Below are 26701 nucleotides of genomic sequence, written 5' to 3'. Positions count from 1 at the left end.
CCAGACATCAAGAATCAGAGTGTAAGTATGAGAAAGCAAAGTTGCTTCCACCCTATCCATCTTTCAACCTACTGTGATGCAGGAGATGTGCACTTTTATGATGCCCAGATGTCAACACTGGTGATGAAATCATCATAGATCATAGAAACCCTACAGTGCAGAAGGAGGCCATTCGGCCCATCGAGTCTGCACCGACCACAATCCCACCCAGGCCCTACCCCCACATATTTACCCGCTAATCCCTCTAACCTACGCATCTCAGGGGCAATTTTAACCTGGCCAATCAACCTAACCCGCACATCTTTGGACAAAGATGAGGCAATGAGCTGATGTTGTGGAAGGAAAAAGGCACCACTCAACTCTCTTGTTAATTGGCAAGTTATCTGTCTTAACCATCAATTAAAGAAGTTTATAGTTCAAATGAATTCCTGAAGAATAATGCCCAATCATAGGAAGTATACAAAGGAATCATCAATACAATTGCTTTCAAAAGCAATCCTACAATGCCACATCTGTGAAAGTAATCTACTAAATGATGGGGAAGTAATAGCCCTTCAGTAGGATAAAGGTCCATTAATTTCACTATTTGAGATTGTTTGTTCTGCAACTTTGCTTCAGCATAATGATCTAATAGACAGATGTGATAATAATCATACAGGCTGTACTTTTCAGGCATTAAATAGAAGGGCAGCTGTAAGTCTGCTCCACTGGTTAGATAGCTGACAGCCACAGTTAAAGTGGAATATCTACTGGTGCCTTTCAGCTTTTGTAACTATCAATTTGTTTAGTTCCCAAACACAGTTTGTTAAATGAAGAATTTGACTGTACAAATGTGATGTATTTTCTTGTTGCTTTGATGGATGAGAGCTCACCACATGGCTTGGTGTTGTGTCATGAGTGAAGTTAAACCAAATCTTGACCTGTAGATCTAATTGCGAATATTACATTTAAATCACTGATAGACGGATGGGTAACAATGCTGATTTTGCAGGATGTTTACTTGTCCTATAAGGAGCTGACTCGGTCCTCCTCAAATGTTGAGATTGCTTGGTGACAGCAGCCGGAATTCTCCCAAAAAAATTCTCAGTGCCGAATTAGTGTAAAAACTGGAGTAACTCCCGCTGGTCTTTTTAGCAGGATTTTCAAAATGAATCTCCTACATTCTGTGCACTGCAGAGTGCCTCAGAGAGATGCACTCTGAAAATCCAGAGGCGGGGCCTATTCCCACTGGAGAGGCCGGCAGCACTGCACTGAGTGGGCCACTGCACATGTGCCGATCTGTCATAGCGGAGATCAGCACATGCGCATCGCTGCCTCCCTGATCCACCCCCCACCCAATCGCTGACCTCCTGGACATCTCTCGATGTCCCCCTGGCAGTCCCTCCCCCCCCCACCCAACCCAAACCCACGCCCCCCGAGCAGCATCCCCTCCCCCAACCCCGAAGGTCAGCCTTGATCCGCCCGCCGTTCCCTCCCTCTGCCACTGATCCCGACTGCAGAGTTGCAGTGGGACCCCCCACCGATTGGCCCCACCACAGGCCGGGCCCCCTTGGCACTGCACCTTGGGCATTGCCACTGTACGCCTTGGACGGTGCCGGGGGGCCAGGCTGGCACAGCCTGGAGACTCCAGTCCTGGGCCTGCTAATGATATTAAAATGAGAATTTCCAGTGTGGAGCTGATGACTCTGGAAGTTTGAACCCCAGAGATGCACAGAGGCTGTGATGCTCAGCGGGGAGCCCATTAAATGGCCTCCGCTGATGTCTCTTGGCCCGTTGCGCTGCTAGAGACTTTCAGAATGTCTTTGTGTCCAAGTTTGGTAGATCCAATGGTGTGTATCCCTGTGCTCAGCTGGTTGTAGAATACTGCCTTTGGTATGCAGGAATCCTCCATGTGAACCACTTGTCCAACCCAAAGCAGCTTGCAAGGACTTCAGTGTTAGGGGTCTTGTCCTGCTACTGCAGATAGATCTTATGCAACAAAGGTGGGATGCTTCTCGTTGTTTTATGTGATACCGGTAGATGGTCCATGCCTCACAGTCAGAGAGAAGTGATGTGAGAACCATTGCCTGGCAGAGTTTGATCTTTGTTTTGAGACATGCGCTCTCCAAAGCCCATGGATGAGCCTGCTAAATGCTGAGCTTTATCTTGCCAAGCAATAGCCAATTTCATCATTCAATGTTGTATTTGTTGGAGAGGATATGGCAAAGATAGCAGAACTTCTGAACCTAATTGAGGGGTGTACTGTTGACTTGACTATTGGACTGTGTGGCCAGATGCAGGGTGTTCCAAATTCTGTCTCTTTCAGACTTCTTGTAAGGCTGAAGCATTCTGAGGCTTGTGCAAAGCAATCCACAAGAAGATGGATGCCCTCCGGAGTGTGTGTTTTGAGAGCACAGTTGTCACACTTAGTAGCTGTTCTGTGAGCATTGCACGAGCATCAAGACTTTGTAGATTGAAGAGATTAACATCTGTGCTGAACTAAATGCATACTCCTAAGTCAAAATCATTGAATGCATACAAGAGCATAGCTGGAGACAGCAAAGAGACTGGTTCCATCACACATCCTTTCTTGGTGCCATTGGTGACAGGAAAGGCATCTGTTGAAACACCATCCTACATCAAACTGGCCTTTCTAAAATCAGTGGATGAACCTAATCATCTTTTCAGGGTAATCATATTTGTACAGCACCTTTCACAGGCCTTCACGATTTACTGCGTTAAAGACCTTGGCCAGGTCAACAAAAACCATGAGATCCTTCTTCTGTTCCTGGGACTTTTCTTGAATTTGTCAAGCCACAAAGATCATGTTGATCATTCCTGGAAGAGTCTGTCGCTCTGCTGAGCTGTATAAATAATAAACCTGCCTAAGATAAAAGATTAGCTATAGACTCATTCTTTCGCCATATACAACTATTGGAGTTAACACACATTCCGACTGACTTTTAATCCCTGCAGGCACATCATATATCTACAGATAAACAATGCATGCAGGAGCATCATAGAATCTTTATAGTGCAGGAGGGGGCCTTTCAGCCCATCAGGTATGCATTGGATCTCTGAACGAGCATTCTTCCTGCCTTGTACATTATTTATTTTTAGGTAGCAATCCAAATCCCTTTTGAATACCTCAACTGAACCTGCCTCTCCCACCCTTTCAGGAAGTTTGTTCCAAACTCCAACCATCCTCTGGCTGAAAAGATCTTTCCTGACATCACCTCTACTCCTTTTGCCCAATATTTTGAATCTGTCTCCTGAGTGAGAACAGTTTCTCACTATTTACCAAGTCCATACGGCTCAGGATCTTTAATACATTTATCAAGTTTCCTCTCAGCCTTTTTTTCTCCAAGGAAATCAGACCCAACTGCTCCAATCTATCCTCATGGCTGCATTTGTTTATGCCTGGGAATCATTCTTGTAAATCTCTCTGTTCTCTTTCCAATGCCTTCACATCCTTCATCAAGTATGATGCACAGAACTGCATGCAGTGCTCCAGATGAGGCATAGCTATTGTCTTAGAGGACAATAGTTAGGATACAAATCTAGGATGCCATATGCTTTATTAACTGGTCTCCCAACATGTTCTGCCACCTTCAATTACTTATGTACATATATACTGAAGTTCCTTTATTCCTGCACCTCCTTTAGAGTTTTCTCTTTAACTTATACTGTCTCCTTCCTGCCAAAATGAATCACCTCACAATTCTCTGCTTTGAACCTCATCTGCCACACACCTGAAATACAGTGAACAGTTTTGGTCCCCTTATCGAAGGAAAGGTATACTGAAATTGGAAACAGTCCAGAGAGGATTCACTAGGTTGATCCAGGTATGGAGGGATTGTCTTATGAGGAAATGTTGAGTATGTTGGGCCTGTACTCATTACTGTTTAAAAAAATGTGAGGCAATCTTATTGAGGCATATAGGATTCTCAGGGGGCTTGACAGGGTAGATGCTAGAACATAGAACATAGAACAGTATAGCACAGAACAGGCCCTTCGGCCCACGATGTTGTGCCGAGCTTTATCTGAAACCAAGATCAAGCTATCCCACCCACTCCCTATCATCCTGGTGTGCTCCATGCTGAGAGGTTGTTTCCCCTTGTGGGAGAGCCTAGGACCAGAGGGCATAATCTCAGAGTAAGGGGTCGCCAATTAAGACAGAGATGAGGAGGAATTTATTCTCTCAGAGGGTGGAATTCTTTACCACAGAGGCCTATAGAGGCTGGATCATTTTTTTTTGTTTTTATTCCAATTCAATCAAATCAAGTCCAATTCAAAGTCTCAACAAGTTGTGACATTCCCGATCCAAGCTGACAAGACAGGGCTCTCACCTTCTGTCTTAGGCTTGATCTACATGATCCAAGCTGATTGGAGTAGACATAGCTCCTCCTCCAAGGCTTGATCTCATTTGCATCTTAGCCAAAAGGCCGAGATGCCGCTTTAAAAAATTGCTTCAATTGAAGCTGAAATGTAACCTGATGACTTCAACCAACCACAGCATGTCGATACTACACTTGATCTTAGCCAAAAGGCCGAGAAGCGATATATTCAGGCTGAGATAGACTTTTAATCAGTAAGGGAATCAAGGATTATGGAATAAGGTGGGAAAGTGGAGTTGAGGATTATCAGATCCATCACAATTTCATTGAATGGCAGAGCAGAATCAATGGGCCAATTGGCCTATTTCTGCTCCTACGCTTTATGGTCTTGTCTGCCCAATCCAACAATACATCCATGTCCCTTTGAAGTTCAAAACTATCCTCATCACAGTTGACAATGCTTCCAATCTCTGTACCATCTGCAAATTTTGAAATCATGCCCCGAACACCAGTCTAGCTCGTTAATATATCTCAACAAAAAAACAGGAGTCCCAACATTGATATTTAGGGAACTCATTGCAAACCTTCTCCAAATCTGAAGCTATTCATCAGTCCTCTGTTTCCCGTCACTCAGTCAATTTCTTATCCAAGCGCCCAGTTTTCCTTTTATTGCATGAGCTAGAATTTTGCAAGTCTGTTGTGTGGCAATAGATTAGTAAAAGTAAGCATGGCTCATTAGAGGCACAGACAGGTGAATTATAAATGGAGAATAAAGAAATGACAGATTTTAAAAAACATACTTAGGGCTATATTTTGTTCCTCCCTCCCCCACACGGGTGAATTGAAGGTATGGGGAGCAGAAAAACGGAATGGGTGTCATGCCCATTGCCTACTCACCCGCCCCCTGCTGCAATTTAACCAGGAGACCCCGATGCCAAGCATCCAAACCCAGCAGCTTTCATTACACTGTACTTACATGTCCCCTGGGCCCACTAGAAGGCCTTGCCAAGGTCTTAGCTCCCCACCATCACCACCTCCCAACCTGGTTTCCCTCCTCTACTAATCTAGTTACCCCAGCCTCTCCATACCGTCTCCCCAACCCCCTTCACTCCAGCTTCATGGGTCCTTGCCATCAGGGACTATTTGCAGTCCCAGCAGTGGCCGTTGTTCCTATGGCATTTCTGGGATGAGAGAATTGTCAGGCATTTCATTGGGGTTCATGCCCAGAAGAGGTCGAAGTCCCACCATAAACCAATGGATGCCTCAACAGCTGGGAGGCATGGGCAACCTGCCAGAAAGAGATCTTCAATGTGCTGCTATAAATAGGAACAGACTGAAACTGTGATTGTTGAATTAGGAAGTACATGTTTGTAATTCTTAACTCTATAAAAAAATGCATGGAAGACTGCATAAAGATTAGCTCCAGATAGACCTTCACCACCTGACTTTCTAGATTAGGACATGGTAGCAAAGAATGACTGCCTAAAGGTGAAGGTTGGAAATTCTGAAAAAAAGGACAGAAAACAAAAATACTAAAGGCCACCGTGGAAAATGGCAAAAGTAAGTTTAAACTATTGAGATGGATTTCCCTCCAATATTGTTCAAAGTCTGATTCAATTAAACACTAAAAAAACAAAGTGGATATGTGAACACAGATTATGTCCCTGCCAAAAAGAGAAAAAGACATAGTGATATTGTCCCTATTATTAAAAAATAAATCAGAAGTAAAGTATTGTGTGAGATGGATGCTGGTCAGTTAGGCAGTGATGAAGGTTTGGGCAATGTCAGCCATGTCTCAAGTTGGTAGCCCTCTCATCTCTGAATCAGGAAGTTCTGGATTCACGTCCAACTCCAGGATTTGAGTACAAGAATCAAGGTTGACATTCCAGTGCAGTGCTAAGGGTGTCCTGTGCTGCCAGAGGTGCTGACTTTTGGATGAGATATTGAACCAAGGTTCTGTTTGCTTTCTGAAGTGTGAGTATAAGAACATAAAAGATCCCATCATATTACTTCGAAGAAGACCAGGGGAGCTGTCCATCTTTGGTAGGGACATAAGTTGTGTCCTCATAGCCACTTCATTGTTCTAGTGTTCGTTTCCTTCAGGCTTTGACAACATTGGAAGGAATTTCCATTCCTCAATCAACATTACAAAATAAACGCATCTTCTGGTCATTGGTACTTTTGTTTTTCTAGGAACTTGCAGTGTTCAAATTGGTTGTAAAGCTCTTTGAGTCATCTGGGGGTTGTGCAAGATGTTCAATATTCCTTTTTCTATTGGCACTTTTGGATGAACTCTACAAGAAAGATAATCTTTTAAAAGCCAATGAGACATTGTCAGAATTTCATGTTCTGATATATTTCAGAAAAAGATATGGTCATTCCATGGAAGAATATATCATGGACTTAAACAGATTGTACAAAAGATTGACAAAATTCATTTTGGGGATCACTTGGTCAGTCCTAGCTTTTAAATTACTGGATTGTGCTAAGCTTCAAACTGATGTTCGATTCTTGGAGGAGACCCTTATGGATCAAATGTCCACTGACTTAAAAATATGCCTGTGGAAACAATCATTTCCTTTAGCCTAAATGGAACAAATTCTAGAGTGACACAAAAAACAAAAGGCTCAATGATTGCTAGATTTCAAAGTTGTCCAGATACTGGCAATCAATACAATGGAAGAATTAAAAATAAGCGAAATGTAGGAAGAGTTAATAGGTGCTTCAAACGTGACTCAAGTATCATTATGCAGTGAATTGTCACAAGTAAAGAGGCAAGATCCTCAAAATCAAACATGATGCAGAGGATTCTGAGGAAGAGGGTGAAAATAATGATGAATCTGAACAGATTGTACTGACTGCAAGGAGCTTTAGTCCTGTGATGAGTGTGTCAGTCACAGGTTTCTCTAACTGTGTCCTGTTACTACTACTACTAACTACTGCTTATACTTCGGTAGTATATGGGACAGATTGGTTCAAAAGTAGTAAGGATCAATACAAGATTAAAGAATATAAAATCATTACTTAGTGAGGACAACATATTGGGCAGAATTCTCCCAAAAAATAAGTGTCATAACGGTGAGAATACCGGAGCAATCTGCGTCGGTCTCTCAGGATGCCTCAATCTCTCAGTGCACTGAGAGAACCCCCCCTCCCCACGGACATTAAGACCGCCCCCGCATCGATGGCACGTTCTCCCACCCCCTCCCCGACAATGGTCACCAGCATCAGGGCCCTACTGATGGGTCCCTCTGCCTGACCCCCAACATGTCCTCCATCATGACCCCCCGACATGATCCACCTCTGCATGAATCTCCCTGCATAGCTCCCCCCCGTCATAGCCCCCACTCAGGCCCCACCCCTTGCCACTGCCCCTGGTACACTGTAGAACCCAACTGGCACTGCTAGGGTGCCCAACTGGCACTGTAGTAGTGTCGGGTGGCTACTGCCAGGGTGCTTGGTGAGCACTGCCCGATGGGCACTGCCAGGTCATGTCCCCAACTGCCCAGGTCTTCAATGGTCTTCGAGCTCTCCAGCCGTAGCCATCGTGCCAGGTCTCCAATAGTGGAGATCATAGTGATTCTCACCATTATGATGCCACGCCCAAAGGCTGGAGAATCCCGTGTGCTGGAATTCGAATGGGCTAGGCATATTTAAGCTACTTTAAATATGCTAATCGGCCTCACACCCTTTCTGGGTGCATTCCAGTTTCTGCCATTAGAAAGGGGCCGGGATGGATCGCAAACTGTTTGGCACAGGGCACACAACCAATTTTTAGGCTCGCACTCTATTTTCCAGGATCGGCATGATTTGTGCCAGGTGTGGTGAAGTCAGAGAATCGTCCCCATTGAGTTCACTTAAGAGAGTTGTAATTTCAAGTAAAATAATGGAGTAGGCTGTTTATAAGTACTGATACTCTCCAGTGAGATATATATGCTGTTGAGTAAATCTCTGAAAAGACGCAAATGATATTAGACAAGGAGTATGAAAAGACAATTATTTTTGCATAGTTAGTTAATCTGCAGTTTAAGCTGTCAGGACATTCCTATATTCCCTCATCAAAACTAATGCTTCTCATCAAGAAGTATTAATGGCATCTAGTAATATGAATCAGTGGGAAATAAATTGTCTTCAAGTTACGTAGAAAATGTAATCATCCTACTTGACAAAGGTTAAAAATTCTGCTAAAAGGTGCAGGTGTGGTTGATGAAGAATATATGCGTATGCGAGAAGATATTAGTGACAGGCATGAAATCTGAAAGATGTAATGAAGAATGCTGCCACAGTCACCTGTATGCTACCCGTTGGCATGTGACTTTAACAAGGTAGCTCTCATGGATTTAAAGGTGTGGGACAAAGACAGAAATACTTTCATTCTACATTTTATAGTCTTAGTAACCAGATTTAGTCTTTCTACAACAATACATAGTATGACCAAAAGGAAGATTTGCTAGTGTTGACTTCAGAAACGTGTTACGATCCTTGGCCAGATCCTGAAACATTGGGGGAGATCTGGTTAGGGACTAATGGATAAAGTAGATAAAGGTTGAGATTTAAGACACTTGCTTTTGGAGTAAATCCACAAGATTCCACAGGTTTTGAACAAACAAAAACAAACTTTATTACACAAGTTCAGAAAGATAAAGCAATTTAAAACTGTCTTATACTCTTCACATTCAGGGTAAGTATGAAGTACAAATGCATAGATTTTTCAACATCTCCCAGATGTTAGTCCCACTGTGAATCAAGCAATCTCACTGAAACGTCATCTTTCGCATGAGGGTTTCCAATCTTTGAAGATTTCTCATTGGAATTCTCTCCAAAAGTTGCTCCCACTCAGATAGCTTTATCAATGGCCCACCTCATTGGGTTTCAATCTTGCCTTTCAAGATTCCTGCTCCCTGGATTCCCAAATGCACTCAAACACTAGCTCACAAGCACTCTTGCAGATCTATGGCTGCGCCAAGAAGAATACCACTGCTCTAAATGGGTACTTTTGCTCCAAAACCCTATCTCTAACCTTTTTACTCGACTTGACTGGCATCTCTGCCTGTGCCCATCTCTGTGGCATTTGTTGGCTGTCATAATTCCCGAAACTGACTGCCTCAAGAAGAGCTATTCACTGACCCTTGAACTGATCTGGTGACTTATTAAAACACTCGAGGGGGTCCCACCTTTGTAACCGGGCAGAAACCAATGTAACAAGCATTGGAACACCCATTGCATTTGAAATGTTACAACCTCTACAGACTGCTAATTCAACACCGAGAGACACACAGATCAATGGATTACATGACAGGTGCGAAAAAATGAACATTATGGTAATAAACACTACAGCAGAATGACATTTCAGCAATGGATTCTGTGAAAGGAATCTAAAGATGATCAATGAAATGCTGCATAGAATTTTAGCTGGTTAACCACACTGCAAGTTGACAACCACCCTGGCATGGACTGTTAATGCATAAAATTCAGTCCAGATTATTGAAGGGTAGAGTCCCTATCGATTATTCTATGGGGAGAATCTCACATTGGTTTCTTGTGATAGTCATCTTGTGTTAAAAGGTGTCACAATTAGTTCATTTTTTCTGCACATTTCAATGCTTTACACGTAGGGAGAAAGGTTTTCATCAAGGCTGACGGCACTTGATGAAGGCCATCTGAGAGATAAACTTTAATTCAGGAGATTTAGTAAACCATAAAATGATGATCATAAGGAATGGAAAGGCCATGGTAAGGATAATACATTGTGATGGTAAGGCAGTATTTATCAAATGCGGGCATTAAACTGTTAAGCTTCAATCTTCATAATTAATCAGAACAAATACAAAATCTTGAATTCTGAACAGCCAATAGAAATAAATGAAGCACCTTGACCCTCAGAAGCTCATGTGTTTTGTAGTGAAGGTCCTGAAGAACAGAATGTGAATAGATCAAGGGCTGGATAGTTATAAAGTGATGAACATGACAGAGCAACTACATTCACATGTTAATTGCCCAGAGTGGGTGCTGAGGTGACATATGGTTCAGAAAGGTCCAGTGAAAAGGGGATGCAACAATTATGGGATATGTCAGAAAAGCTACTGGCAAATTTAATTATTGGCTGTATGTTCAGGATGATGGCCAAGAATGAGAATGATCAGGATGATGGCCAAGAATGTGATCTATGTACTTGCAAAATATGGTGAAGGAAAACACAATGCAAGTAATGGTAATGATGAGAAAGTAAAAACTATTATGTACTGGAGAAAGTGCCTCCCATAGTGCGAGAGGGAGATGTTGCAGTAGTAGTCCTGGCAGACATAAAAGTACAAGTAGAGATCGCAGCTTGAATAGATTATGTGATGAAATAAAAGGTACAGAACAGATTTGTAACAAAACTAAAAGCAGAAGTCCTCACGATTTTGAAGTTGTGGTAGCTGCCAAATAACTTGAGGATAAAGTAGTTTTGATGTTTTGCAGTTAAGTGCTACAATGAAACACCCCAGTGAATGGTTTACAGACAAATAAACATTTAAAAAATTAAATCTGGATAATTGATGGGTTGAAGGGCCTCTTCTGCATTGTATGATCTATGATTCTAAATACATACTTAAGCACCCAGCTAATTCATGCTGTGCCTATTCTTAAAGATGGATCAAAATTCGTATCCATGGGACCTATCACTCAACATGACCAGACAGCCTTGCTCAAAAGTAAGCGAAAGAAATGCTTGCTGAACTTGTGTAAGAGTGATGAGATGCTGCATGATATATATGAGTGGGCGGCACGGTAGCACAGTGGTTAGCACTGCTGCATGATATATATGAGTGGGCGGCACGGTAGCACAGTGGTTAGCACTGCTGCTTCACAGCTCCAGGGTCCCGGGTTCGATTCCCGGCTCGGGTCACTGTCTGTGTGGAGTTTGCACATTCTCCCCGTGTCTGCGTAGGTTTCCTCCGGGTGCTCCGGTTTCCTCCCACAGTCCAAAGATGTGCGGGTTAGGTTGATTGGCCAGGTTAAAAATTGCCCCTTACAATCCTAAAATGCGTAGGTTAGAGGGATTAGCGGGTAAATATGTGGGGGTAGGGCCTGAGTGGGATTGTGGTCGGTGCAGACTCGATGGGCCGAATGGCCTCCTTCTGCACTGTAGGGTTTCTATGATTCTATGATTCTCTATGATATGACAGGAATCGTCCTCATGGCTTACTGCATCCGCATACGTATATGCTGCCCAAGACACACAAAAGTGATATCCCTTCTGCACCATCTTATCTAGGACTGATTCTGTAGAGCATGAATTAGCCAAATGGTTGGGTGAATTATTACAATCAGTTTCATGAGAAATGTGTCTTTGATAGAATGACACCTAACCTCCTACCCTTCTCTTATTGCCAATATGTGGATGATATGTTTGCTATATTTAAATCTGCAGCTGCATGTAATAATTTCCTTGCAAGGCTTAATGGACTCCATCCAGTGCTCAAATGCACCTTTGAAATGGACCAGTCAAATGAACACCCTTTCCTTGAAGTACTAGTTGAGAAATCTGCCAGGGGTTCTCTGCAACAGTCTACCTCAAGCTTATCTTCACTGGTCAATACACACGTTGGGATTCTTAACAGTTCCACATGCTTTAAGATTGGTCTTATTGGCAAGGCAGTGGGTTGGTGGTGGCATAGTGATATTTTCACTGGACTAGTAATCCAGAGACCCAGGGTAATGCTGTGAGAACCTGGGTTCAAATCCCAACACAGCATATGATGATATTTGAATGTAATAACAAAAATCTGGAATTAAAAGCCTAAAGATGACCATGAAACTATTGTCAGTTGTTGTAAAAACACATCTGATTCACTAATGTCCTTTAGGAAAGGAATCTGCTATCCTTAAATGGTCTGACCTACATATGATTCCACATCCACAGCAAATAAAATTTAAAAATACTCTCTGAAATGGTCTAGCAAGCAATTAGGCATGAGCAATAAATGCTGGCCCAGCCAGGGAGGCCACATTAACAACCATGTAAGTAGGGTCTGAGACATTTGTTCACCATGCAAGTTTGATACTGAAATAAGGTGCATCAAAGACATCCTGCAGGATAATGGCTGTCCTGATCAGATAATTTTGTGCTTTATCTCACAAACTCATGAATGGGTCTAAGGATGTCATTTGTGCCCTTTAAAGTACCCAGTCTCCCTCATATTATCCTGGAAGGGCAAGGTATCTCAAAAATTTGAGCAACAAACAAAGCTAGCTGTTTCACGCTTCTACTATGCAGTAGCAAAACAAATGGGATTCACTACTAGCAGGTTGTTGCCATCATGACAAAAAGATATTCTGCCTATCTCACAAATAAGTAATGTGATAAATGAGTTTCTGTGTCAGTGTGATGCCATGTACGAAGGCCGTACATCCCAAAGGCTGGCAGATTGTATCAAACAGCGTAACCATTTCACTATTCACAATAGGCAAGGTACAGGCCATACCTAACAAGTCTGTGGTTGCAAAACTCAAAACAAAAACATTAGATGTGATTCCGCAATTGGATAACATTTGCTTAATATCCCTCAGTGTGCTAAGTATTACACTGACAACCAATTTAAGATTGCCAGTTGGGTTTACAGTACAGTGCATTTGTACTGGAACCTACATATATTAATGCACAGTGCTTTGTTCTTTGCAGACAGAAAGAATATGTACAAATATTGCATCTGTTTTAGCTATGCAAAATAAGTAACAGCATTTGCTGGTTCATTCCTCAGGGTAATGTCTTGACCAGAGTGAAGATGCTCAGTTTAAATTTCAAACAATGCCCTTACCCCTTTCCCTTGCAGAACCACGATAAGATGTCTTCACTTTCCACCCGACCAGATTCCACATTCAAAGGATTATCCTCCACCATTACTGCCATCTCCAGCATGATACCACCGCAAAAGCCACCTTCCACTCACCCCTGTCAGCATTCTGCAGAGACCACTCCCTCCATGACACGGTGGTCCACTCCTCCATCAACCCCAACTCCTGATCCCTTTCCCACGGCACCTTTCCTTGAAATTGGAGAAGGTGCATCACCTGTCCCTTTACCTCCTCCCTCCTCACTGTTCAGCTGCAAGGTTGAAGGGTACTTGAGGAGGGGTATAAGGGAATACTGTCACCTTCAATAATTTCAATCTAACCGCTAACCATGGTCTTAGCAATGGCTGTCACAATAATGATGTGGAGATGCCGGCGTTGGACTGGGGTAAACACAGTAAGAAGTTTAACAACACCAGGTTAAAGTCCAACAGGTTTATTTGGTAGCAAAAGCCACAAGCTTTCGGAGCCTTAAGCTCCTTCTTCATGGTGAGTGGGAATTCTGTTCACAAACAGGGCATATAAAGACACAAACACAATTTACAGAATAATGGTTGGAATGTGAATACTTACAGCTAATCAAGTCTTAAAGGTACAAACAATGTGAGCGGAGAGAGCATTAAGACAGGTTAAAGAGATGTATATTGTCTCTAGACAGGACAGCCAGTGAGACTCTGCAAGTCCAGGCAAGCTGTGGGGATTACAGATAGTGTGACATGAACCCAATATCCCGGTTGAGGCCGTCCTCATGTGTGTGGAACTTGGCTATCAGTTTCTGCTCAGCGACTCTGCGCCGTCGTGTGTCGTGAAGGCCGCCTTGGAGAACGCTTACCCGAATATCAGAGGCCGAATGCCCGTGACCGCTGAAGTGCTCCCCAACAGGAAGAGAACAGTCTTGCCTGGTGATTGTCGAGCGGTGTTCATTCATCCGTTGCCGCAGCGTCTGCATGGTTTCCCCAAAGTACCATGCCTCGGGACATCCTTTCCTGCAGCGTATCAGGTAGACAACGTTGGCCGAGTTGCAAGAGTATGTACCGTGTACCTGGTGGATGGTGTTCTCACGTGAGATGATGGCATCGGTGTCGATGATCCGGCACGTCTTGCAGAGGTTGCTGTGACAGGGTTGTGTGGTGTCGTGGTCACTGTTCTCCTGAAGGCTGGGTAGTTTGCTGCAGACAATGGTCTGTTTGAGGTTGTGCGGTTGTTTGAAGGCAAGAAGTGGGGTGTGGGGATGGCCTTGGCGAGATGTTCGTCTTCATCAATGACATGTTGAAGGCTCCGGAGGAGATGTCGTAGCTCCTCTGCTCCGGGGAAGTACTGGACGACGAAGGGTACTCTGTCCACCGTGTCCCGTGTTGGTCTTCTGAGGAGGTCAGTGCAGTTTTTTGCTGTGGCGTGTCGGAACTGTCGATCGATGAGTCGAGCGCCATATCCTGTTCTTATGAGGGCATCTTTCAGCGTCTGGAGGTGTCTGTTGCGATCCTCTTCATCCGAGCAGATCCTGTGTATACGGAGGTCTTGTCCGTAGGAGATGGCTTCGTTAACGTGTTTAGGGTGGAAGCTGGAGAAGTGGAGCATCGTGAGGTTATCTGTGGGCTTGCGGTACAGTGAGGTGCTGAGGTGACCGTCCTTAACGGAGATGCGTGTGTCCAAGAATGCAACCGATTCCGGAGAGTAGTCCATGGTGAGTCTGATGGTGGGATGGAACTTGTTGATGTCATCATATAGTTGTTTCAGTGATTGTTCACCATGAGTCTAAAGGAAGAAAATGTCATCAATGTATCTAGTGTATAGCATCGGTTGAAGGTCCCGTGCAGTGAAGAAGTCTTGTTCGAACCTGTGCATGAAGATGTTGGCATATTGAGGTGCCTCCCGAAGATACACAAGGCAAACACACCCAGCCGTCCCATTGTATCGGGCAATGGGACCCTGTGCGAGAACCTCTCCGGCTATGTCGAGGGCATCCTGAAATCCATTGTACAAAGAACCCCCAGCTTTTGTCACGACACTACGGACTTCCTACAGAAACTCGGCACACACGGAGCAGTTGAACCAGGAACGCTCCTCGTCACAATGGATGTCTCGGCACTCTACACCAGCATCCCCCATGATGATGGCATTGCTGCAACGGCCTCAGTGCTCAGCGCCGACAACTGCCAGTTTCCAGATGCAATTTTACAACTCATCTGCTTCATCCTGGACCACAATGTCTGCACCTTCAACAACCAGTTCTTCATCCAGACACACGGAACACCATGGGGACCAAATTCGCACCTCAATATGCCAACAACGACGGCGCAGAGTCGCTGAGCAGAATCTGATAGCCAAGTTCCACACATATGCGGACGGCCTCAACCGGGAAATTGGGTTCACGTCACACTATCTGTAATCCCCACAGCTTGCCTGGACTTGCAGAGTCTCACTGGCTGTCCTGTCTGGAGACAATACACATCTCTTTAACCTGTCTTAATGCTCTCTCCACTCACATTGTTTGTATCTTAAATACTTGATTAGCTGTAAGTATTCACATTCCAACCATTATTCTGTAAATTGAGTTTGTGTCTTTATATGCCCTGTTTGTGAACAGAATTCCCACTCACCATGAAGAAGGAGCTTAAGGCTCCGAAAGCTTGTGGCTTTTGCTACCAAATAAACCTGTTGGACTTTAACCTGGTGTTGTTAAACTTCTTACCAAGGTATAACAGCAGAGGCCATGTGGTAGCAGGAATGGAATCAACATGTCACCATTAAAAACCATTTCCTCATCACAAATCCCACAGCCCCACCCGAGGTTTAAACCTGCCATGCCAACATTGGGCACTCCTCAACCGTTTCTGCACTTATCAAGGACCTTTGTGTAGCAGATCAACACAAGTGGGGTCTTGCAGCAAACTCAGGCTGCAGCTGTGGTGCATCCCAGTCAATGACTCACATCCCTGAAAACTGCCTCCTGACAAAATTCAGAAAAGGGCTCAGAGAGCTCCATTTAGTCACTGTGGAAGCTATTGCCTGGCTTGGTGATTACTGCACATGTTTTTAAAAAACTATCAAGGGCATGTGAGGAAGGCGAGTCCCAAGTTTACTTCAGCCAGAACGGAAATTGAACCCACAGCATTGGCATTACTCTGAACCATCTAGCCAGCTGAGCTAACTAACCCCCACAACTTAATTAAGAGGATCAACAGAGTAAATGGAGAAATAATGAGCAAGTGCAAAAGAAGAGCTATATAAAGACAGTGACTAATAAATTCAATAAGGAATTCAGGACAAATTTTTGTCCCCAGACAGAGGTGATAACATGGAACTCACCACAACACTGGCCCTGATTATCCTCAATGCTGGTGTCCCACAAGACTGTGTCCTCAGCCCCTTACTATACCCCTTATGCACTTATGACTGCACGGCCAAATTCTGTTCCAACTCCGTTTTTAAGTTTGCTGATGACACCACTGTAGTGGGTTGGATCTCAAACAATGATGAGACAGAGTACAGGAAAAAGATAGACAATCTGATGAACTGGTGTGATGACAATAATCTCTCCCTCAATGTCAGTAAAATGAAGGAGATAGTCATTGACTTCAGGAAACGTAGTGAAGAGATTGTTTCATATCAATTATTATTGATATACCATGATTATTACCATGACTAAAATTTCAGTTACTTCTGATTAAACAAACCTCAACATGTTCATTGTTTTTTAGTTTGCAAATAGTTCTTACACATAACCAATATTAAATGATTCCATCCATGAAAACTGCAACAGCATAACCCTCGGAGGAGCAGCAACTGCTGATTTCCAGATTTTTAACTGCACATGTGTGAATGCCAGAGTTGATGTTAGTTTTTCACAATAAAACTGATGAGTTCTGACCGCCTTCCCATTTAATTTTTTAAAATTCTTTCACAGGATGTTTAGTCTATTTATCAGTGTCACAAGTTGGCTTACATTAACACTGCAATGAAGTTATTGTGAAAATCCCCATTGCTGGCTAGATAAGCATTTTTATTGCCTATCCCTAATTGGTGCTGAGTTGTCTTCTTAAAGGAATGGCAATATATATCCAAGACATGATGGTGCGTGGCTTGGAGGGGAACTTCCAGGTGGTGGTGTTCCCATTTATTTGCTGTGCTTGTCCTTCTAGATGGGAGCAGTTGTGGGTTTGGAAAGTGCTCTCTAAAAAGCCTTGGTGAGTGCCTGCATAAGACCATAAGAAATAGTACAGAAGTAGGCCAGTCAGCCCATTAAACCTGCTCCGCTATTCAATGAGCTCTTGACTGATCTGAAATGATATGAGGTAATGCATTTTGTAAGGCCTAGTACAGATAGGAAATATACAGTAAATGGCAGAACCTTTAAGAGTATTGATAGGCAAAGGGATCTGGGTGTATAGGTACACAGGTCACTGAAAGTGGCAATGCAGGTGGAGAAGGTAGTCAAGAAGGCATACGGTTATGCTTGCCTTCATCGGCCGGGGCATTGAGTTTAAAAATTGGCAAGTCATGTTGCAGCTTTATAGAACTTTAGTTAGCCCGCACTTGGAATATATTGTTCAATTCTGTTCGCCACACTACTAGAAGGATGTGGAGGTTTTGGAGAGGGTACAGAAAAGATTTACCAGGATGTTGCCTGAAATGGAAGGCATTAGCTATGAGGAGAGGTTGGAAAAACTTGGTTTGTTCTCACTGGAACGATGGAGGTTGAGGGGCAATCTGATAGAAATCTACAAGATTATGAGGGGCGTGGACAGAGTGGATAGTCAGAAGCTTTTTCCCAGGGTAGAAGAGTCAATTACTAGGGGGCACAGGTTTAAGGTGCGAGGGGCAAGGTTTAAGGAGATGTATGACGCAGATTTTTTACACAGAGGTTGGTGGGTGCCTGGAACTCATTGGCGGGGGAGTTGTGGAAGTGGATACAGTAGTGACTTTTAAGGGGCGTCTTGACAAATACATGAGTAGGATGGGAATAGAGGGATATGGTCCCCGGAAGGGTAGGGGTTTTAGTTAAGTCGGCAGCATTGTAGATGCAAGCTTGGAGGGCCAAAGGGCCTGTTCGTGTGCTGTAATTTTCTTTGTTAATAATCCTCAACTTCGTTTTCTTGTCTTATTCCCATAATTCTTTATTTCTTTACTGATTAAAGATCTGTCCATCTCAGACTTGAACATACCTAATGACCCAGCTTCTACAGCCTCCTGTGGTAAAGAATTCCACAGATTCACTAACTTCAGATAGGAAATTTCTCCTCAGCTCTGTCTGAAATGGGTGATCTCTTACTCTGAGATTATGCCCTCTGGTTCTAGACTCTCCCACAGGGGGAAACAACTTCTCAGCATCTACCCTGTCAAGCCCCCTGAGAATCCTCTCAGTAAGGTCACCACTCATTCTTCTGAACTCCAGTTAGTACAGTCCCAACCTACTCAACCCCTCTTCATAAGAAAATCCTACCATACTGCGATCAACCTAGTGAACCTTCTCTGGACTATCTCCAACGCCAATGTATCTTTCCTTAGATAAGGGGAACTGTTTGCAGCATTCCAGGTGTGTCCAACTGATTCCCGACTTGGGTCACTGTCTGTGTCGAGTTTGCACGTTCTCCCTGTGTCTGCGTGGGTTTCCTCCGGGAGCTCCAGTTTCCTCCCACATTCTGAAAGACGTGCTGGTTAGGTGCATTGACCCGAACAGGCTGCTGGACTGTGACGACTAGGGGATTTTCACAGTAACTTCACTGCAGTGTGAATGTAAGCCTTACTTGTGACTAATAAATAAACTTTACTTTTACAACTAATGCCTCGTTTAATTTTAGCTTGACTTCCCTATTTTTATCACAAACAAAAACAGAAAATCCTGGAAAATCTCAGCATGTCTGACAGCATCTGTGGAGAGAGAATAAACCCAACATTGAGTCAGGCAGGTTCAGCCTGACTTGAAGCGTAGGCTCTATTCTCTCTCCACAGATGCTGTCAGGCCTGCTGAGGTTTTCCAGCATTTTCTCTTTTTGTTTCAGATTCCAGCATCCGCAGTATTTTGCCTTTAATTTCCCTATTTTTATATTCTATTCCCTTTGAAATGAAGGCTAATGTTCCATTTGTTTTCCCATTTACCTGCTGAACTTGCATGTGATTTATGCACGAGGACCTTTGAATCCCTTTGAGTTTCAACTTTCTGCAGTCTTTCTTCATTTAAATAATATTCATATTCTTTATTCTTCTTACCAAAGTGCATGACTTCACATTTTCTTATATTAAATTCCATCTGCCAAGTTTTTTGCTCACCCACTTAACCTGTGCATATCCCTCTATAGACCCTTTGTGTCATCCTCACCACTTGTCTTCCCATCTATCCGTGTCATCCACAAACGTGGTAATAGAACATTCACCTCCCTTGTCCAAGTCATTAATATATAATGTAAATAATTGTGGCCCCAGCACTGATCCCTGCGGCACTCCACTAGTTGCCATCCTGAAAATGCCCCTCTTATCCCAACTCTGACTTCTATTAGTTAGCCAATCCTCTATCCATGCTAATATACTAGCTCCAAACACCATGGCCTATTATCTTGTAAAGTAGCCTTTTGTGCGGGATCTTACGTGATGCTTTTTTGGAAATCTAAGTCTATTACATCTACTGGTTTCCCTTTATTAATCCTGGTCATTGCCATCTCAAAGAACTCTAATCAATTTGTCAGGCATGATTTCTCCTTCATGAAGCCATGTTGATTTCGCTTGATTATATTATGCATTTCTAAATGCTCTGCGATTATATTCTTTATAATGGACCCTAACATTTTCCTAATGACATATATGTAAGGTAACTGGCCTATAGTTACAGAATTTTTGTCTCCCTCCCTTCTTGAATAAGGGTGTTACATTGACAATTTTCCAATCCTCTTGGCTTTCGAAAAGATAAGGATTCTTGGAAGATTACTACCAGTGCATCCAATATCTCTCTACCTACTTCCTTTAATGTCCTATGATGCAACCCATCAAGTCGAGGGGACATAACAGCCTTCAGCCCCATTAGTTTCCCTTTTTCCTCTAGTGTTAGTTATTGTATTTATTTCCTCCTCACCCCCCTCCCTAATTTTGCCCCTTGATTATTTGGTATTTTTGGAATGTTATTAATGTTTTCTACCTTGAAGACTGACACAATGTATTTATTTAACTATTCTGCCATTTCCTGGTTTCCCTTTATTATTTCCCCAGTCTCATTCTCTAAGGGGCTTATGTTAACTCTGGCCTCTCTCTTCATTTTTATCTATTTAAAGAAGCCCTTACTGTCTGTTTTCACATTTCATGCTAGTTCACCCTCACAGCTTATCTTCTTCTTTATCATCTTATTGGTCATCTTTTGTTAGTTTTTAAACTTTCCAAATCCTCTGGCTTGTTGCCACATTGTATGTGTTTTCTTTCAGTGTAATACTATCCTTAACTTCCTTGGTTGATGATGGCTGATTTAACCCCTCCCTAGAATCCTTCTTCCACACTGGGATATCTCTTTGTTGTGAGTCATAAACTATTTTCATAAAGGTCGTCTGTTGCTGGTCAACTGTCTTTTCACTTAAATACCTTTCCCAGTCCACTCCAGCCAACTCTGCCTCATTCCTTTATAATTACCTTAATTTAAGTTGAGCACAATTGCTTCTGATCCAAGTTTTTCATTCTCAAACTGAGACATGTTATGATCAATGTTTGCTTGGGGATTTTTTACTCTGAGATTGTTTATTAAACATGCCTGATTACATATTACCAGATCCAAACTAGCTCGACCCCTGGTTGATTCCACAATATATTGTTCTAAGAAACTGTCCCAAATACACCCTATGAATTCTTTCTCATGGCTACATGTGCCAATTTGATTTTCAAAATCCACAAGAAGATTAAAGTCACACACAATTGAAATACTACCTTTTTACTTGCCCTCATTATCTCTTGATTTATTCTCTGCCTCATGTACACTCGTAAATTTACATTGTTCTGAGTTACATCTTCAGAGTTCCCCTGGAGATTTGCTCCATGATTGTAGAGATGATGGAGGTACATTGCTGAACAATCTTTGCTAGCTGCCATTGACTGTTCATGATGAATGTTACAAATGCTTTTAGCTGCTTCATAAACTTCCCTCTGAAAGTAACATGTGTCTTTGTCTATATATGCCATGTTTGTGAACCTACCTCCACTCACCAGATGAAGGAGCAATGCTCCGAAGGCTCGTAATACCAAATAAAGCTGTTGGACTTTAACCTGGTGTTGTGAGACTTTTTACTATATTTTGGAAGAAGGGGTAATTTCTACATAAACTGTATGTGCTTAGCTATTCATGTACTTAAGTCTTAAGAGTATTGTAGCCCTTTTCATGTGTATTTTTCTTTTAAGTTAATTAACATTCTTTAATAATTATTATATGATGACTGGACTGATTTTGCACTGTGGTTTTACATGACTCCTCACAATATTCACAAAAACTATTCACCACCACAAGCCGGTGTTTCAACTTGGGACACTCTCGTAGGTAACATCAGTGTGGTTTGTGACACCAGCATTGACCTGCTCTTGTAGCCACAGCATTGATATGGCTGGTCCAGTTTAGTTTCTATTCAATGGTAACCTCCAGGATGTTGATAATGGGGAATTCAGTGATGGTAATGCTATTAAATGTGAAGAGGAGATGGTTGGATTCTCTCTTGTTGGAGATGATAATTGCCTGCCACTGTGTGGCACAAATGTTACTTGCCACTTATCAGCCCAAACCTGAATGTTATCTAGGTTTCGCGGTATATGGTCATGGTCTGCTTCATTATCTGAGGAGTCACGATTAGTGCAGGACATTGTGTAAATATCAGCAAAAATCCCCACTACTGACATTATGATGAAGGGAAGGTCATTGATGAAGCAAACAAATATAGTTGGGCTGAGGGATCTACCCTGTGGATTTCCTGGAATTAGATGATTGACATCCAATGAGCACAAGCGGCTTCCTATCTGGCAGGTATGACTACCATAAGAAGTTTAACAACACCAAGTTAAAGTCCAACAGGTTTATTTGGTAGCAAAAGCCACACACAGGTATGACTACCACCAGTGGAGCATTTTCCCCTGATTCTCATTGACTTCAGTTTTGTAAAAGCTCCCCAATGCCACACTCGATCAAATGCTTCATTGATATCAAAGGCAATCACTCCCACCTCCCCTCCGAAATTCAGCTCTTTTGTCCATATTTGGACCAAGGCTGTAATGAGGTCAGGAGCTGAGCTGCCCTGGCCGAACCTAAACTGAGCTAGCAGATTATTGATGAGCAAGTGCCGCTTAATAACTCTGTACATTCCTTGGCTGGTGATCAAGAACAGACTGATGGTGCAGTAATTAGCCATGTTGGTTTGTCCTGCTTTTTGTGGACTGGACATCCTTGGGCAGTTTTCCACATTGCTGGGTGGATGCCTATGTTTTAGCTGTACTGGAACAGCTAGGCTAAGAGCACAGCTAGTTCTGGAGCAAATGTCTTCACTACTATTGCGGGAATGTTGTCAGGGCCCATAGCCTTCCCGCTATACAATGCCTTCAGCTATTTCTTGATATCATGTGGAGTGAATTGAATTGCCTAAAGATGGGATCTGTGATCTTGGGAACTTTAGGAGGAAACCGGGATGGATCATCCATTCAGCTCGTGACTGAAGATTGTTGCAAATGATTCAGTCTTGGGTCTTGCACTGATCTGCTGGGCTCCTCCATCATTGAGGATGGGGATATCTGTGGCACCTCCTCCTCCTGTTTGTTGTTTAATTGTCCACGCCCATTCAAAATTGGATGCAACAAGGTTACATAGCTTAGATCTGATATGTTGGTTATGGGATCACTTAGGTTTGTCCATTGCATGCTGCTTTTGCTGTGTGCTGCATGGCACACAGCAAAAGTGTTATAGCTTCACCAGGGTGATACCTCAGTTTTAGGTATGTCTGGTGCTGCTCCTGGCATGCCCTCCAGCACTCTTTGTTGAACCAGGGTTGATCTCCTGGCTTGATGATAATTGTAGAATTTGGGATATGCCAGGCTATGAGGTTACAAATTGCACTTGACTACAATTCTGTGGCTGCTGATAGTCTACAGCACTTCATGGATGCCCCCTTTTGAGTCATTCAATCTGTTCAAAGCCTATCCCATTTAACACGAGGGTAGTGCCACACATGATATAGGCTATCCTCAATGTGAAGGCAGGACTTTGTATCCACACAGCCAGTGTGGTGATCATTTCTACTAATACAGTCATAGATAGGTGCATCTGCGACTGACAGATTGGTGAGCAACAAGTTCAAATAGATTTTTCTCTCTTGTTAGTTCCCTCACCATTTGCCGCAGACAGTGTCCAGTGCCTAGGCTGATGCCAGGTGATTTGTCTGGTTTTGTTCCTTTTTATAGACTTCGTAGTGGTTTGATGCAACTCTGTGGCTTGCTAGGCCATTTCAGAGGGAGGTTCAGGGTCAACCATGTTGCTGTGGGTCTGGAGTCACATATCGGCCAGATGAGATAAGGATGTCAGGTTTCTTTCCCAAAAGGGCGTGAGTGCATCACTTGGGTTTTTACAACAATCCACAATGGTTTCATGGTCATTATTACAGAGGCAAGTTTTATATTCCAGATTTATTAACATGTCAGGAAAAATGTTATCATTTCATGGTGATTGAGTCACAATTAATCCTTAAATCTAAGAGTGAATTTTGAACTTGCTGTATGCTTGAGCTCATCCAAAACTCTACTTCTTGTATTCTAACTTGCAGTAAATTCTGTTCATCCATCATGTTGACCAACATTGGTTCCCAGTCTGGTAACTCCTCAATTTAAAAAAAATCATCCTTATTTTCCTTCCATGGCCCCAATCCTTCCTTTCTCTACAAGCTCCTCCAGATCTATAGCCCTCTGCACTGCCTCAGTTCAGTTATATGGAGAATTAGAAAATCAAAGTTAAAGGAGAGGGTAGAAGTGCAGGTTAATGATGAGGACTTTCAACTAGTTAAAGGAGCTGAGGCTCAGGAGAGGTTAATAAAGTTTCAAGACCACGTAATAGAACAGAGAGTATAGAAGGTGGCAGGAATCTAACCTCAGGCAGAGCAAAAAAGGTGACAAGTATGAGAAGGGAGGAGGTCAATGCAAGACTGAGGGTGTTGTACCTAAATGCCCACAGTATACGGAACAAGCTAAATGAGCTTGTTGCGCACATTGAAATTGGCCGGTACAATGTTGTGACATGGCTGCAAGGGGATCAGGGCTGGGATCTAAATATCCAAGGATGTGTGCCTTATCGAAAGGACAGGCTGATAGGCAAAGGGGGCAGGGTTGCATTGTTAGTAAGGAATGAAGTTAAATTGATAGCAAAAAGCGATATAGGATCAGAAGGCATAGAATCTTTATGGGTAGAGTTGAGGGATCGCAAAGGTAAAAAGACCCTGATGGGAGTTACGTACAGGCCTCCTAGCAGTAGTCAGGATGTGGGGCAGAAAATAAATCAGGAGATAGAAAAAGCATTTAAAAAAGGCCCATCATTCAATAATCATGGGGGACTTCAATATGCAGGTGGACTGGGAAAATCAGGTAGGTAGTGGATCCTTTTACCCTGCAGTTTGAGAGGGAAAAGCTGGAATTAGATGTAACGGTATTACAATTAAATAAAGGTAACTACAAAGACATGAGGGAGGAGCTGGCCAGAGTTGATTGGAAAGGGAGCCTAGCAGGGAAGACAGTGGGACAGCAATGGCAGGAGTTTTTGGGGGCTATTCAGGAGGTGTAACAGAGATTTATCCCAATGAGGAGGAAACATGCTAAGGGGAGGACGAGGCATCAATGGCTGATGAGGGAAGTCAAGGCCAGCATAAAGGCAAAAAAAAAAGCAAACAAAGTGGCGAGAATTAGTGGGAAGCCAGAGAATTACGAAGCCTTTAAGAGCGAGCAGAGGACAACTAAAAAAGCAATAAGGGGGGAGAAGATGAAACATGAGTGTAAGCTAGCTAGTAATATAAAAGAAGAAAGGAAGAGTTTTTTTCAATATATAAAAGATGAGAGAGAGGCAAAAATAGACATTGGACCACTGGAAAATGAGGCTGGAGAAGTAATAATAGGAAACAAAAAAATGGCCGAGAAACTGAATAGTTACTTTGCATCGGTCTTCATGGTGGAAGACACCGGTGGGATGCCAGAGCTCCAGGAGAATCAGGGGGCACAGGTGAGTGTAATGGCCATCACTAAGGAGAAGGTTCTGGGGAAACTGAAAGGTCTGAAGGTGGATAGATCACCTGGACTGGATGGACTACACTCCAGGGTTCTAAAAGAGATAGCTGAGGAAATGGTGGAGGCATTGGTGGTGATCTTTCAGGAATCACTGGAGGCAGGGAGGGTCCCAGAGGACTGGAAAGTAGCTAATGTAACACCACTGTTTAAGAAGGGAGGGAGGCAGCAGACAGGAAATTATAGGCCAGTTAGCCTGACTTCAGTCATTGGCAAGATTCTAGAGTCCATTATTAAAGATGAGCTCGTGGAGTACTTGGAAGTACATCATAAAATAGGACTGAGTCAGCACAGCTTCATAAAAGGGAGGTCATGTCTGACAAATCTGTTCGAGTTCTTTGAGGAGGTAACAAGGAAGTTAGATAAAGGAGAACCAGTGGACGTGATTTATTTAGATTTCCAAAAGGCCTTTGACAAGGTGCCACCCAGGAACTTGTTAAATAAGTTAAGAGCCCATGGTGGTAAGGGTAAGATCCTGGCATGGATAGAGGATTGGCTGACTGGCAGAAGGCAGGGAGTGGGGATAAAGGAGTCTTTTTCAGGATGGCAGCCGGTGACTAGTGGTGTGCCTTAGGGGTCAGTGCTGGGACCACAACTTTTTACAATATACATTAACAATTTGGAAGGAGGAGCTGAAGGCACTGTTGCTAAGTTTGCAGATGATACAATGATATGTAGAGGGACAGGTAATATTGAGGAAGCAGGGGGGTTGCAGAAGGACTTGGACAGGTTAGGAGAGTAGGCAAAGAAGTGGCAGGTGGAATACAATGTGGAAAAGCGTGAGGTTATGCACTTTGGAAGGAGGAATGGAGGCATAGACTATTTTCTAAATGGGGAAATGCTTAGAAAATCAGAAACACAAAGGAACTTGGGAGTCCTTGTTCAAGATTCTCTTAAGGTTAACGTGCAGGTTCAGTCAGTAGTTAGGAAGGCAAATGCAATGTTAGCATTCATGTCAAGAGGGTTTGAATACAAGAGCAGGGATGTTGTTCTGAGGCTTTATAAGGCTCTGGTCTGACCTCATTTGGAGTATTGTGAGCAGTTTTGGGCCCCGTATCGAAGGAAGGATGGAAAGCGTCCAGAGGAGATTCACAAGATTGATCCCTGGAATGAAGAGCTTGTCGTATGAGGAATGGTTGAGGACTCTGGGTCTGTACTCGTTGGAGTTTAGAAGGATGAGGGGAGATCTTTTTGAAACTTACAGGGTACTGCGAGGTCTGGATAGAGTGAACGTGGAGAGGATATGTCCACTAGTAGGAAAAACTAGAACCAGAGGGCACAAC

General features: G+C 43.1%; 1 protein-coding gene and 1 non-coding gene across 4 annotated transcripts in view; both read right to left on the bottom strand.

Annotated features, from left to right (window-relative positions):
- Window positions 1-26701, bottom strand: part of st3gal2 (ST3 beta-galactoside alpha-2,3-sialyltransferase 2) — a 411189-nt gene that overhangs the window by 334629 nt on the left and 49859 nt on the right. The gene's annotated exons all lie outside the window — the stretch shown is intronic.
- On the bottom strand, window positions 4343-4541 carry LOC144493270 (U2 spliceosomal RNA). Its single transcript, XR_013497713.1, has one exon. It is a non-coding gene; the product is annotated as a U2 spliceosomal RNA (small nuclear RNA).

This window comes from Mustelus asterias, chromosome 4, assembly GCF_964213995.1.
Source record: "Mustelus asterias chromosome 4, sMusAst1.hap1.1, whole genome shotgun sequence".
Classification (NCBI taxonomy): Eukaryota; Metazoa; Chordata; class Chondrichthyes; order Carcharhiniformes; family Triakidae; genus Mustelus; species Mustelus asterias.
The sequence above is the reverse complement of the archived record's forward strand: the minus strand, read 5'-3'. Positions and strand labels throughout refer to the sequence as shown.